Raw genomic sequence first — 13,770 nt, forward strand, 5'->3', positions numbered from 1 at the left:
ATGGGGACTTTTCTCACACAAATTAACATTTGATTTTAATTGCAGTTTGTAAGCAAGTATGAATATATGTTTTATTGGATTGTACATGCATGTCACAATGCAACTGTTATATTTATAATTTATATATTATATTTTTCTATATGAACAATAGTTATGACAATACAAATAAATGGATTTATATACAGGTGTATAGAAAAATATTTTAATTTTCCATTCAAATGAATAAGACTTTCCAGTCAATGTAGTAACCTTTACTATGTGACTACCTAATCAATACTGACACTACTGCATATTAGTGCCAAATGTGCTACAGCCAACAAGGTGTTAAAAATAGTAATTTTAAATACTGTCTGTAATGCAAACAGGTAGAATGAGATCACTGTCTCCATATATGGTCTCTAGTATTTGAGGTAAAGTTACTGTCTGAGATGTGGAGACTGTCATAAGTAAAAAGCATCCAAAGCAAATCCAATGTGTAACCCCTGTGTCCAGCATAATCACCATGTGTGGTTAGAAACCAAAACATGTCAGTGGGCAGTTAAGCAGTGTACAGTACATGTGTATTCTGATATGATTTACATGTATTCTGTCTTGAAGTCTAAAACCTCCAACAGGGAGACTGAAATTACCAGCATGAAATATGCATAAGATACTTTAATATTTTCTGGCTTGTTTTCAAAGTTAGGGGGAAAAATTACCACTCAAGTCAGGTTGGAGTCAATATTTTATGAGAGTAATCCGGAATGACCTGGCATCCCTGGTATGTTGTATAACAAGCACCTGGTTGGATGAATTCAAAAGAGAAAACAGAAATGGAAACATAGACCCTCCGGAAAACATTGCAATGTTCCAAAGCTTTGCCATGGTACTTTTCTCTTTTTTTTATCCTGGAACACGGCCTAGGATGGCCTAGGTGTATCTGAAAATTGTGGTGGTTCACAAGCTGAAACTTATATGGTGTCCATATCATGTTGGCTAGTGAAATCATGTTCATGCATTTAGGTGTAAGATCTGACTAGCCAGGCAGAAGGAAATTAAGAATTAAGACAGAATTACACCAAGATGGCCTTTAATTCTGGGAAATTCCTCTAAGCATTAAGAAGCCAGGAATTCTGATAGGTGCCAAGTAATCTGAGCTGACTTGCATCTGGCCAATGTAACTGTCACCAAACAAAGGAAACTTGTCCATGATAACACAAAGTTGCCTTTTACACCCCCTTCTATTTCCTGTGGTAAGACCAGAAAAACCTCATGTTAGTGGTCGTCACATGACTGATATGGCCATCTTGGCCATCTCAGCAAAGAGACCCTCACCCCAAAAGGGCAGAGGTTATGGTCAGTATAATCCTCACATGCTAAAACTCATCCAAGACAGAGAGACTGAACAGACTCTCACTGGACCTGAACTTTTTAAAACTCTCTTTAGCCAGATCAAAATTAGTGTTTTTCTATTATCTCCAAAGGCACACAACAAACTTTTCTTGGGTTTTTACAATGCATATACATATATTATGAACTATAACACTATAAAAAGACTCCACTGTTTCATCATTCTACACTTCACAATGCACATAACCTAATTTTAATATGCTAAGATGCATCACATGATGCCTAACTGTGGTTAGAATCATAGAATGCATTTTTCTGACCATGTGCATACATGATGCTCAATTATACAATGTATAATAATGTAAATTCAAATGTTAATGTGTAGTGAAGTATCCATAAAGAGAAAGTATGTCATGTTTCATATGTAAATGCTTGCCTGTTTATGTAGAGAATGTTGATGTTAACAGTGTCTCTTACACCGATTTCATTATATAAATGTCAGGATAAAAGTATGTTCACTTTTGAGCGGAAAAACACAACAAAGGTTGTTTGGGTGCTAACAACAAAGACTCATTAATCACCTTCAGAAGAAGGGATAGAGAGATGATAACAATGTATCTGAAAAGCCACCTCTGATTGGCTTAGAATCTCTTCAGGGTGTGACAAGACAGAAAAGGTTAAAAGGACCAGCCACTTCCCCCTTGAAAAAAGTTATCTTCTCTTGGCTCTTGCTCTTCTCTTAGCCCTTCTTCGGCTGGATTCGCTTAGGCGCCCCTCTGCCCAGGTTCCGCACAATGTAGATTTCAGGAAAGCTCGGAACGCAAAGTTCCAAGGAGCTCTTATCTCTTCTCTGTGCTACAACTTCCACACGTGACGTGGAGTCACGAGTCTCCCTTGTGGGAGGCCTTGCTTCAAAGCCCTGTCTGATCATTCCAGCACGAACTATCCGGCAACCACGAACATAACAGAGATCCAAAACATCGACGGACAACAGCCAGAACTTTCTACGGACCCAGCCAAAGAATCAAAGCAATGCAACAAAACACAACAAAATGCCTCCAGACTTTTACTAGAAAGTGCTGGTGTTTTATTTAAATACTTCAGGTAACCCGATTGCAAATAGAGGTATACTAAATGAAGTATCGATGGTTCTGGGTATGGTCTATAGACCTCATAAAGTTCAATTTTCTCTGTTATAGATAATTTCCATTCACCTTCTGTTACAGCTCACTCACCAACCTGTTTTATGTGTGTCTATGTGTGTTAGTTAGTTTGATGTTGTAGATTATAAATAAAGTCTTGTTTGTATTCAAAGAGGATTTGACTGTGGTGTATTTTGATTAAATAATCTCGTCAATTGATTCTTGAAAGATCTGTGCTCTGTGCTCAAACAATATTTCAACATATTTGTGATATTATTTTCAATGGCCATGAGAATAGTATTACTCTAAGGAGTTAACAGATGCATCATATTAACTCAGCGTGGCCGAGTGACCAGACGTACATCTTAATTCTTTCAATATTCACAGAATTAATCATAATTCCCTTCTTGAACTAAAATGCCTTACATTTAAATTGTGAGCAGATACAACAAGCCTTACAACAAGTATTACATATTTAATGGTGGAGAATTTTTATTCAGATTTCTAATCTGATCATTTGTCATTTATCCTGCATATAATGGTAGTCGAACTCGGCCAAGATACCTAAACTAATTTACATATAAAATCCTACATATTATTGGTGGATAAATGCGGGCGTGTTTAAATCTGCCCATTACATTTACCATTCCATTATAAAATTCTTACATATTATTGGTGATAAATGCTGGCAGTTGTAAATATACCCTGTCACAAAGTTGCTAATAATTGTTTTGTCTTAGAGACTAACCCCTTAGCTTTGTTCAAAAACCTAGTGAGCTGCCTTGCCATCTACTACCTACACAGGATGCTGCCTTTTAAAGCTTCATCCACACTTATATGAAACCTCAAAAGTGACCGATTGATTTGGAATGCTTTACATATAGGCAGAAACTCTGCCTGCCAAATAAATAGCACTTCTTGCATGAGGTGCATGAGAGAATCAACTCACAAATGGTTCCAATGGAGCTGCAAAACAAGTCATCTTAAAAGGCAGCATAATATGCTGCTTACCTTTTGGAACAGCCTTCTTTGCATCTGGAGCATGTCTAATGCTGTCTGAGAAGGCAACTCACTAGGTTTTGGAACAGAGCTCTTGTCTTGCTGGATTAATGTTGTATATTAATGGAGTGTAGATAATGCATAATTCCAGAATAAATCTACATCAGAAATGTTGATCTTTAGGTAATTTGAAAACATTAGTCCAGCTCTTACTGCTGCACATAAACTGAATGGGGGTTGTTTCAATGGAAACAGCTGTGTCTTTGACAGCACAATTTGTCTCAATCTGTCCAGTAAAGTCAGTGACCTTTAAAACACTGTCAATTTCACATGCCATTTCTTGCTAGTTCGTGTGTAATTTAGAAGTCTGATAAAGAAATAAAATTGGAGTGGGTCAAAAACAACAATTTGGAGTCAAAAATAACAAAACATTGGTTGATTCCTCCTGTGAAAAGTTGCCCTAGGAACATAGAATCATCAAAATCATCTCCTGTATTTGTACACTGTCACATCTATTAATCCATTATTCATAAGAAAATTTACTACTAGAAAAGTATATTGATAGTAATCATGGTCATATGGTAGTAGTTTCACATAATGAATAAATTGGCAAACTGAGCTGTGTATATGTTTATGGAGCAGTAGGCAATTTTATTATTAAATGGCATGCAGAAAAAAAACTGTATTGCCTGACAGATAACACTGAATAAGGTGTCTTGAAATATCACACCTGTCTCAATGACAGCCCCTTGACTCTGTAAACAACAAACTAAAATGTGACCATAAGTCGTGGTCAGATTCTTTGTTTAGCCAATCAGAAGACTCTGAGATGCTTTCAGACATAGTCATATTGACCACTTTAATTTTCATTTCTTGGTGAACAATTCCTTCAAATTGTTTAAGTAAACACAGCTAGTCTGCATTTCTGGTGTAATAATCTTAGCAAAAATGTCAGTGACACTAACACCCATCAACATGTTTCTTTAAAATGCATCGCTAGCTTCAAAGAGAACGACCTGATAAATTCCACTGGCTCCCATAATCAAAACAATTTACTCCTAAAATTGCTTGCAGATTAACATGTAGAAGCAACCAGTTTGTGATGTGAGCGAAATATTTCCAGCATTAGCATCTGAAAGGTGCTGTAGTTGCCAGCCACCAACAACTGGGCATTTGAAAGAGATGAGAGCTAGATTCAGCTGCTCAGCAGCAAGCTGATAACATGTCACATCTCCACTTGCATATTTATAGGCCGGTACCAGAGCATTTTACACTAGAGTTGTGTTGTGTGTGACTTTAAAGTGTGCTTATATGATGACGTCACATCTAATTCATTTTTCTAACAGCTTTTGTAAGCTGCTGGAATTAGTTTATGGTGGGATATTATGACTTTCCCATGGGAGTAATGGTAAGAAATCCTACTGCTAGTGCTTTGGAGTTAACAGTAAGTGCCAGGATGCTCAATCTGAGAGTTAAAAGCAAATCGTTATTCCTCTTCATTAACACCTGAGCTCCTACTCTTATTAATATTTACTTTCAATGCCGGATGCATGGGCAGGGTTGAGTTTTGCCCACCCAATCAAAAATTAGTCAATCATGGTATTAAATAAAACATTTTATTTTTACAGTTTGTACACTGGTTTAAAGGGTCATGAAACATGATAACACATTTTTTGAGATGTTAACTATATATTTCTTGCACACAAGGGAAGAGAATTTCAACATTCATTATTTTTAATTTTAAGAGGAAAAGGGTTAATTTAAGGATTTTTCGGGCTATTTTCATCTTACAGTTTGAAATGAACATCGAGTCAACGTCACAAGATGGTTTAGCTTTCCATCGAATTTCAGCGCCTCTACGTCATGGGTGTTCTCGACATTATTCATGAAATGGTGCGGCCGAGTGTGTTAGTGCTATGCACTTGACCAGTGCTTCAAACTCTCAAGCGCCTCAGTTGAGAGTTGATTGTACTCACAGCTCGAATTTATTAACGTGAGTGCTTCAAGATATGTGGTGAGGTGGACTGTCTCTGACTGGGACTCGTTTGAGACACGGTTTACATTGATTGTCCCAGAAACAAATGCTATTGGTTGATCCATCTATCCATCCTTCATGTGATGTGAACTGATCTAAGCACTTATATTTGTGAATCAATGTCATGGCATAAGTCTCAAAAAATATTAAAGTGTAAAAAACATTCACATATTTTCAATACAAAGTACTTGGCTTGGCAGTTATTTGACTGCGGTGAAGTAGTTTTTATATTGGACAGTCATTAGACATTCGGCACGCAAATTTAGGGAGTGTCTCTAAAGTGTGAAACGGACAAAGGCTGGTGAAAAACAGATTACTCTGTGGCTATAAAAACATGTGTAGCTTTATCCAGATGTAACTTAATATTGTCAAACAAGTTAAATTGAAATACATGGTACAAAAAATCAAACATTTAAAGCCATAAATGGCTTATTCCCTAGGATTTGTAATGATGTTATAACAATGTAATGTAACTGAAATTGCAATTACTTTATAGCTAACAGAAATAGATGAATATCAGACCTCCTATAGCACATGTATAAACAACACCTTTCTACCTTACATGACTTTTATTTTGGAATCTTAACTTTATAATTTTGTTTATGATTTTTAACTTTTATTTAAAAAAATTAAACCTGTGTGTGACCTGATGATGTCATACCACCTGTTATATATTTACAAACACCTGACACACATCTTAGATAACTTGGATTTTGGAGATATGATTTTGTGTATTTGGAGATATGATTTTGTGTATTTTTTATGAATTTTTGAAATTTTCAAATCCATATAACTTCCTGGTCATGTGACCTAGTGATGTCAGACCACCTGTAATGCATTTACACACACCTGACACACATCGTACATGACTTGGATTTTGGAAATACGATTTTGTGTGTTTTTTATGAATTTTTGAAATTTTCAAATCCATATAACTTCCTGGTCATGTGACCTGATGATGTCACACCACCTGTTATATATTTACAAACATCTATAACACATCTTGCATGACTTGGATTTTGGAAATATGATTTTTTTTGTGTGTTTTTTATGAATTTTTGACATTTTAAAATCCATATAACTTCTTGGTCATATGACCTAGTGATGTCAGACCACCTGTAATGCATTCACACACACCTGACACACTGTAGGAACCATTCATCAAGGCAAGATCTTTCTGGCTTGACTGGAGGGGACCACTGTAAGCTGAGTTCCTCGACTGCCCGTGAGAGGACGCAAAGCAGCCCAGTATCAGTGGCGTGTACACTCTTCACCCTCACCAGAGGGAGAAGCGGCAATGTTCTCCATTGGGCCTGACTACTCACCCATAGATGCTGCAATGGACATGACATCGTCCCTATCATCAGATCCACCAAATGTAATGAGACATGCACTCCGACGGAGGGCCAGAGATTCTCATGGGCGTTCTGCAGGGGCAAGGATGCTGCGTCGGGGTTTGCGGCAGTGCAAGATCCTCCTCGAAGTCTTCCAGCTCAACCTCGTGGCCTCGTTGTGCCTCCTCGCTCATGTGGTTCCTTGGGAGTCACAGAGGAAGCAAGTGTGCGGGCACAGGAGGTGGAATTGTCCAACAGAACGAGGGCGATTCTTGAGCGGAGCATCCTAAGACTCATGCCCTCACAGTGAGGGCAGTCTGTCTCCATGAGAGCCGCTTCAGCGTGGGTGCATGTCTAATGCAGGATGTGTCTCTCACATAGAAAACACTTGTGGAATGACATCTACACAAAAGCAACTCTTTCAGATATACAAATGTATATGTACTGTACACAATATATCATAGCAATAATAAAGGATACAAATGTTTACGCTGGAACACTGCAGGGGAGCAGGTCAGTTGTCTCACTGCAGGCACTGTGCTGTCAAGGCGATGAGTTGTCTTGCTTGCATCTGAGGGCAAAGAACCCATCCGCTGGTGGAGTGTTTATTGATGGCGAAGCAGAGATGAGAGGGCTTGTCAAGACGAGAGATGAACTCGCTGTCTTGAAGGGGAAGAATTCTGAGGAAATGGTGATTTTCCAACCACTTATATAGGCCAACTGCATGCCTAAATGGGCGGGGATCAAACACCATTGCCAATTTTAGAATTGCCGTTATTGTACAAAGGGCTTCAACTAGGTTGTTGAGAAAGGAATTTCCCATAGCGTCAGCGACGCAATGTTGAGAGACCGTAATCGAAAGGGAACAATTGATACTCGTGAATGAGACCATTTTAAACGTAGAGAAACTTGTTTTCATTGGGTTTTCAATTAATTATAACCTAAATTTTGATCATTTCCTCACTCAAATGTATATACTGTATGTATTATAACTTGTGCTAAAGTCACTAAAGCCATATAAGGACAACTGAGTATTACTCTTTTGCTTCCTGTTTGGAGCATGACATCCTTCATGACATCATATTTCAGAAATTAAAATTCATAAAAAATACACATTTTAAACCAAAATCCAAGTTGTGTAAGATGTGATATAGGTGTTTGTGAGTATAGAGTTTGTGATTATATTACATGTGGTGTGACATCATCAGGACACATGACCAGGAAGTTATATGGATTAGAAAATTTCAGAAATTAATAAAAAATACAGAAAATCATATTTCCAAAATCCAGGTTGTGTAAGGTGTGTTATAGGTGTTTGTGAATATATTACAGGTTGTGTGACATCATCAGGACACATGACCAGGAAGTATATGGATTAGAAAATTAAATAAATTCATAAAAAATACAGAAAATCATATTTCCAAAATTAAAAAATAAAAATCATAAAAAATACAGAAAATCATATTTCCAAAATCCAAGTTGTGTATGGCGTGTTATAGGTGTTTGTGAATATATAACAGGTGGTGTGGCATTATCAGGACACATGACCAGGAAGTTATATGGATTAGAAAATTTCAAAAATTCATAAAAAATACAGAAAATCATATTTCCAAAATCCAAGTGGTGTAAGTTGTGTTATATGTGTTTGTGAATATATTACAGGTGGTGTGACATCATCAGGACACATGACCAGGAAGTTATATGGATTAGAATATTTCAGAAATGCATAAATAATACAGAAAATAATATTTCCAATATCCAAGTTGTGTAAGGTGTGTTATAGGTGTTTATGAATATATTACAGGTGGTGTGACATCATCAGGACACATGACCAGGAAGTATATGGATTAGAAAAAAAATAAAAAATAACAAATAAAAAATTAAAAATAAATAAAATAAAAATACAGAAAATCATATTTCCAAAATCCAAGTTGTGTAAGGTGTGTTATAAGTGTTTGTGAATATATTACAGGTGGTGTGACATCATCAGGACACATGACCAGGAAGTATATGGATTAGAAAAAAAATAAAAAATAACAAATAAAAAATTAAAAATAAATAAAATAAAAATACAGAAAATCATATTTCCAAAATCCAAGTTGTGTAAGGTGTGTTATAAGTGTTTGTGAATATATTACATGTGGTGTGACATCATGAGGACACATGACCAGGAAGTTATATGGATTAGAATTTTCAAAAATTTAAAAATGCAGAAAAAATACACAAAATAATATTTCCAAAATCCAAGTCATGTATGATGTGTTATAGATGTTTGAAAATATTTTACAGGTGGTGTGACATCATCAGGTCACATGATCTGGAATTTATATGGATTTGAACATTTTTTAAATTCATAAAGAATACACAAAATCATACTTCCTAATTTCAAGTCATGTAAAATGTGTTATAGGTGTTTGTGAATATTTTACAGGTGGTGTTACATCTTCAGGTGAAATGAACAAGAAGTTAAATGGATTTTAGTATTTTATACATTCCAGAAAAATACACAAAAAACATATTTCCACAAACAAAGCTGTGTAATATATGTAGCTGGTGTGTATAAATATATTGCAAGTGATGTGAGATCTTTAGGTAAAAAATCCAGAAAGTTATATAGATTTATTTCATTAAAGCATTCAGTTTACATTAAATAGTAATAACGGGCAAATATATCATAAGAAAATTAAAAATTATAAAATTATAAATTTAACTTAATTTGTTGACCAACATAAACATTACACATGTAAAAAGAACCACTTTTTAATATAGTCATGGAATAATGTATCTCTTAACTGATATTTGTGCGTTTTGCACTTTTGCAACACTCCCTAACTTGGATTGCCCTTGTTGGGATCGCTGTTTTGCGTGTTTCTTTTTTGATGCTTAAAACAATTACATTTATTGAAAAACATCATAATTACCTTTGCTATTATGATTTACAGTGTTATCTGAATGAGACACAGCATGAACCACCACTATTTTGCAATTACATAACAATTAATGTTAAAGGAAGGATCCAATGTCTAACGAATATCCAATATTAAAACAACTTTACTGCAGTATTTATTTGCATATTAAATTATAGATATAAAATGACCAGTGTGATTCTATGTACTGTATTTTGAGCTTACAAAACAGTCTATAATTTTTGGTGTATTCTGTTACAAGCAATGGTGAGAATCTTTGACGCTGTTAAATGTATTAGTGAAATAATGCTGAGTGATTAATTCAGACAGTTGATTTGTTCCCTCAGATGCCGGCATCCAACATATTTAGTTGGACTTTAACTTTGCCAGATATACAAATCTCACAATTCATCAAACTTTATCCTGATATTAAGTGAGAGCCAGCATAGGCAACTTACAGATGACAAATTGCTCACCCCCCTCTTTCTTCCCTTCCCTGCCCCACAATGGCCCTTGTTCTCACAGCTATCCACAGCCAGTTGAGTTGCATTTTTCAAAATGGTTGTGAGGCAGACTTGAGCTGAAAGAGTGTTTCAGGACCCTTTAAAGCAATTTGGGAACAGGCTGAGTGTTGCAAACTTTGAGGGTGGGATGTATAACACAGCAACCAATCACAAAATAGCACCAGAAATTTTTAGTATTTTTCTATTTTTGTCACTGGCCGAAAGCCACGACACACTCAAGATCAGGATTTACTCTGCTGCAGGCCAGAGACAGTCAAGCTAGTTGGGAGCAAGTCTATTTTTGTGCAATGCATAGATTTTTGGTACCCATCGAGAGGCTTGGTGATGGTGCTTCAAGCTATAGCATGTGTCGTAATGGTTACTTATGTAACCTCAGTTCCCTGATGGAGGGAACGAGACGTTGTGTCGATGTAGTGACACTAGGGGTCACTCTTGGGAGCCCGAGACACCTCTAGTCTTTGATAAAAGGCCAATGAAAATTGGCGAGTGGTATTTGCATGCCACTCCCCCGGATATACGGGTATAAAAGGAGCTGGCGTGCAACCACTCATTCAGGTTTTATGCTGAGGAGCCGATATAAGGTCCAGCCATTTCAGTGGGTAGTTCAGCATTGTGGCATGAGAGACACAACATTTCATTCCCTCCATCAGGGAATGGAGGTTACACAAGTAACCATGACGTTCCCTATCTGTAACTCACTTGATGTTGTGTCAATGTAGTGACACTAGGGGTCCCTATACGAAACGCCACAATTGGCTGAACTGTGTTACGTGAACTGGCGGTGTGTGGTGGGCAGAATACTGTGTGCCTCATAGCCAACACACCAGGTCGACACGTAACCTCCCCCAACATAGTTATGAGTGTCGAACGGCCCTTTCTGGGGACAAGTCGACTACCCAAAAGATAGAGACAGGCTTAACCCAGTTGTGGCCTCTTTTCCCCTTCTTTTTTCCACTCCCTAAAAAAGAAGGGGATCATCCGACTGGGCCGCCAGGTCTAGTCGGGGGGTGTCCCTCCCAAGGGGAAGACACAGCGGAGACCACACCTCGCCCAAAGAGAGGGGGGGATACTTAAGTGGGAAAATACGTCACATCTTTCAAACCATGTGGAGAGTCTTCAAGGTAGATCCTGTCCAATGGGGGAGGAGTTACTACAAACATGGAGACTGGGACAGAGGGGCTCTGCCCAAGGAAGACGCAGTTTGCCAACAGGGAAACAAATTAGCGGAAGATATATATCGCATGGGGTTAGCCTTACAGGGAACCGCCACATGCAGAGCACCTACCCCAGAACAGGGCTCTTAGTTAGCACATGTACTGGGCCAGCAGCGAGTATTTCTGAAAACTCGGCTGCCACAGGGCTCGGAGGAAGTCAACCAGGGAACAAAGTTTGTGAACACTACTGGGAATTAATGGCGCACGTCTTCAGCTCCAAGGGAGGTGGAAGGTGCTATATACAAACGATATACCTGGCCAGCTATCCCAGGCTTATCCGCTTGTGTTGCGTGCCACTACCTGGGATGAAACCGGTTCCACCTGGAGGTTGTAGAACCTTGCAAAGGTGTTGGGTGTTGCCCAGCCCGCTGCTCTGCAAATGTCATTTAGAGAGGAACCTCTGGCCAGGGCCCAGGAAGCCGCTACACCTCTGGTAGAATGGGCTCGTAGCCCTACCAGGGGCGGCATGTCCTGGGTGAGATATGCCATAGTTATGGCGTCAATGAGCCAGTGGGCGATCCTCTGCTTGGAGACAGCGCTTCCTTTAGGCTGTGCACCAAAGCAGACAAAGAGCTGCTCAGAGATTCTAAAGCTCTGCGTGCGATCCAAATAGATGCGTAAAGCGCGCACCGGACACAGCAACGACAGGGCAGGGTCTGCCTCCTCCTGGGGCAGCGCTTGCAGGTTCACCACCTGGTCCCTAAAAGGGGTGGTGGGAACCTTGGGCACATAGCCCGGTCGGAGTCTCAGGATCACGTGAGAGTAACCCGGACCGAACTCCAGGCACGTTTCGCTGACAGAGAATGCTTGCAGGTCACCTACCCTCTTGATGGAAGTGAGTGCAGTCAGGAGGGTAGTCTTCATGGAGAGTGCCTTAAGCTCGGCTGACTGCAAAGGTTCAAAAGGGGCTCTCTGTAGACCCTGAAGAACTACAGAGTGTTCCCATGAGGGAACAAGGCACGGTCTGGAGGGATTCAGCCTCCTGGTGCCTCTTAGGAAATTGATGATCAGGTCGTGCTTCCCTAAGAACTTGCCGTCGACTGCATCGTGGTGTGCTGCAATGGCGGCAATGTACACCTTCAAGGTTGAAGGGGACAGCCTCCCTTCCAACCTCTCCTGCAGGAAGGAAAGCACTGATCCGACTGCGCATCTCTGGGGGTCTTCGAGTCGGGAAGAACACCACTTAGCGAACAGACACCACTTAAAGGCATACAGGCGCCTCGTGGAGGGGGCCCTAGCCTGAGTGATCGTGTCTACCACTGTGGGTGGTAGACCACTTAGGTCTTCCACGTCCCGTCCAGGGGCCAGACATGGAGATTCCAGAGGTCTGGGCACGGGTCCCAGAGGGCGCCCCTTCCCTGAGAAAGAAGGTCCTTCCTCAGGGGAATTCGCCGGGGGGAGCTGTCGCGAGGAGCGTGAGGTCCGAGAACCACGTCTGGGTGGGCCAGTAGGGTGCTACCAGGACGACCTGCTCCTCGTCCTCCCTGACCTTACACAGAGTCTGTGCAAGCAGGATCACTGGGAGAAACGCATATTTGCGTAGGCCAGAGGGCCAGCTGTGTGCCAGCGTGTCTATGCCGAGGGGAGCCTCGGTGAGGGCGTACCAGAGCAGGCAGTGGGAGGATTCTTGGGAGGCGAACAGGTCCACCTGTGCCCATCCGAATCGACTCCAAATCAGCTGGACCACCTGAGGGTGGAGTCTCCACTCTCCCCTGAGGGTAACCTGCCATGACAGTGCGTCCGCTGTAGTGTTGAGGTTGCCCGGGATGTGAGTGGCTCGCAGCGACTTGAAGTGCTGCTGACTCCAGAGGAGGAGACGGCTGGGCACTCAGGGGTGGAAAGGACACCGCAGGAGCGCCAATCCTGCAAGAAAAAACCCATGGACGGTAGTCGTGGTGACGACCGTACACCGGGTATGTGACCCAGGGAGGAAGGAAGCCGCTCTTTTGCTGAACTGTTGGGTACCGCAGCCACTTGGGCATGCGGTGAAATCAAACAAAAAGGCAACAAAAGATTTTCCACCTGGCCCTCCACCGGGGGATGAAGTGGTCTTCTTACCAGCTCCACGTGAGTGGGTTCCCTCGTCCCTGGGTTGCCTGTCTCAGGGGTGCTTTGAGGACCTCCGTGGGTTCTTCGGCGCCGGCTGTGAGACAGGTGGCGTCTGCTTCCTGCGGTGGGCTCCACGCCAGGGCCGGGCCGAAGGGGCAGGCCATGCAGGGGGATGCCCTTGGCGACGAGCAGACGGGGTGCGGGATATTGAGCCGTACCGGGGCAGGATGTGCTGGAT

The sequence above is a fragment of the Myxocyprinus asiaticus genome, chromosome 6 (genome assembly GCF_019703515.2).
Source record: "Myxocyprinus asiaticus isolate MX2 ecotype Aquarium Trade chromosome 6, UBuf_Myxa_2, whole genome shotgun sequence".
In the NCBI taxonomy this organism is placed as follows: domain Eukaryota; kingdom Metazoa; phylum Chordata; class Actinopteri; order Cypriniformes; family Catostomidae; genus Myxocyprinus; species Myxocyprinus asiaticus.